The sequence below is a fragment of the Drosophila navojoa genome, chromosome X (genome assembly GCF_054131105.1).
Source record: "Drosophila navojoa isolate 15081-1374.11 chromosome X, UAZ_NAV_1.0, whole genome shotgun sequence".
NCBI lineage: Eukaryota > Metazoa > Arthropoda > Insecta > Diptera > Drosophilidae > Drosophila > Drosophila navojoa.
This window is the reverse complement of record NC_142895.1, coordinates 9,030,001-9,032,560: the sequence shown is the minus strand read 5'-3', so window position 1 is coordinate 9,032,560 and position 2,560 is coordinate 9,030,001. Positions and strand designations below refer to the sequence as shown.

The 2,560-nt window shown below is 31.5% G+C and overlaps 1 long non-coding RNA gene across 1 annotated transcript in view; it reads right to left on the bottom strand.

The window, feature by feature from the left end:
- Positions 1-1,840: 1,840 nt before the first annotated feature.
- Positions 1,841-2,560, bottom strand: part of LOC149090583 (uncharacterized) — a 17,969-nt gene continuing 17,249 nt past the window's right edge. Inside the window, exon 2 of the long non-coding RNA XR_016197362.1 lies at positions 1,841-2,043. This is a non-coding gene — a long non-coding RNA (uncharacterized LOC149090583). The remainder of the gene's footprint in view (positions 2,044-2,560) is intronic.

The following is a 2,560-nucleotide window of genomic DNA, read 5'->3' as shown; positions in this document are numbered from 1 at the left end:
GCTGTTGCCAATTAGTTGATATTTTACTTCGTTTCTAATTCGAATGATTTTTTTTCTTATTTTTTGCCTTTTATTTATTTGTATTTATATATATTATTTGGTCTTTTTTTTTTTAAGTATTTGCTGTTTTTTGCGGTCAATGCCAACGAGTTGAATTGAGTTGAGTCTGTGGCAACCCCTCCCACTGGCCACCTGCAGCCCGTCCCCTTCTGCGCTGCTGTCAGCCAACATGTGTTCGCTGTCGCCTTAAGTAGTTGAGCCAATAGTCCAATAAAACTGGATGGAAGAGCTACCTGAATAATGCCTAGACTGCGAATACCCTAAAAAATCTAAACGAATATTTTTCTTATACTCTATCAAGTGAAATTTTGATCATGATAAAAAATTTATAAAAATTATATATTTCATTTAAATTTAAATTTTATGGTTTGCACTAAAATAAAAATTATTCCTGCAAAAACTAAAAATAAACAAAAATAGATTTGTCAAATAATACTCTTGAAGAGAAGAAATTTTTGTTTTATAAGAAAGTAATTTTAAAAAAGTGTTCAAGACTAAGAAAAAATATATTACTATTTACATGTAGGAAAAGGTATAAGGAAATCATATTTCTCCAGATTTTATTATAAAATAATAAACACATACATATATTTTTCTATTATTTTTAACTTATAAAAATATAATAAAAAATAATTTTGACCAGATTCAATTTTTAGAAAACAAAAAGAAGTGAGGATAAGTCACGTTAACAGCATCCAAACTCGTATGTCTCATATTTTAGAGAAAATTATAAAAATCAATTAACTTGATTTGAAATCTTAAAAAAAAAAATTTTTTTTACTATATATTTTTTATTGTATATTTTTTAAATATTTTTTTAGTAATACGGAAAACTTTGTCACTTCAAGTTTCGTTGACCTAACTGCACTGTACTGAACTAAACTTGTGCATTCATCTGTCTCTACCTCTACCGTATCACATAATTTCTTTGACTGTATCGCATTTCGGATATTTATCCATTTTTTGCAATACCTCTTACCATATCAGATATCTATAGGATACCAATTCAGTGTATTTTTGCTTTTACTTTATCCATTTCGAGCTCAGTTCATAGGGAACATATGTATTCTATGTAAGTGTCTTCAGAAGTACTCACTCAACCTAAAAAAAGAGTATTTCAATCTTAATGTTAGCGCATTTACATAATATTCGACTTTCAGAATGGAAATCAATGCAAAAATATAAATATATAGAAATAATAATAAAGAAAGAGAACATGATCAAAGGTTATTTTCGGATTGGATTGTTGTTGGATCGGGGGCATTGGAATCGACTAAATATGTCACATAATACGATTTAGACACGTCGTGTTCTTTATTCTTTTGTTCTGCTTTGCATATCAAGTGATTCGCTTTTTGATTCCCTAAAACTTCGTTGAGTTTTTTTTTTTTCGAAGTTCTGACAAAGCGGAATCGAACCGAAATTCCAGTCGAATGAAACGAAATGGAGAAGAAGAACAAGAAGAAGAAGAAGCAACAGCAGATCGTATAATAAATAATTGTGTAGACCTGGGCATTGTTTTCTTTTCGTATTGTTTGGCTTCTCGCTTCGCTTCGCCTCACTTCACTTCACTTCGCTTCTCTCTCCGTCTCTCTGTCTCGCTCTTCGCCCTGGTGAATGACCGTTAACATTTTCGTGTTCGTCGCCAAAGAACCAGCTTACTGGTATGACAGGTTTCTCTACTCTCTGGCCCCTATTGAGCCGTCTTTTTGGTCATATCCATATTGAGATAGCCAACCAAGATAACCAGACCAAAACTAATAAAAATAACAATCAAATCAAATAAATGCAAGACTATAATAAAAAAAATGATAAGAAGTGTGAAGTCCTTTTATGGCAGCGAAACGATATTATTTGTCTTCCCATACAAACACTTTGAATTCCATCCAGAAAGCATTTATCTTGAGCCGTAACGTTAGTATAGATTTAGCTTGTAGATAGCATAGGGACAGCACATCATGTTTGAGTTGAAAGTTTTCAAATCTGAAATCGGAGAAATCAAAATCAGTTTCTTTTTGGCAAAATCCCGCACTTGCCTGAAGTAGAGCAATAGATTTTTTAAGGGGTTACGAGCTAATTTTTGTTTTTTTATTTCTATTTTGGTAAACCTTTTAAACTGCTATATTATATATGACCTGGTATCCGTTTTGAGCTCTTAAAATATAGATTTACATAAAACTCATTCACGCTCTAACCTAATTTAAGCAGAAATTTGATGGGAACACCCCAAATACAATGGAACTAAATATATCTATCAGTTTTAATATATATTTCTATCCAACTACATCTATAACTGTCTATAGTAATATATCTTAGCTTGTATAGTCGTGTCCAAGTTTCAAGTTTCTAGCTTCAATACTAACCTAAATCACTTTTAAGTCTCAACAGATATAGTATTTCCTTTTATCACGTCCATATAGAACTGATTCAGGACTGAGTTTATACACCCTCAATATCATCCTACACCTTACAGAGCGGCTTTGAACATACCAAATGAGAC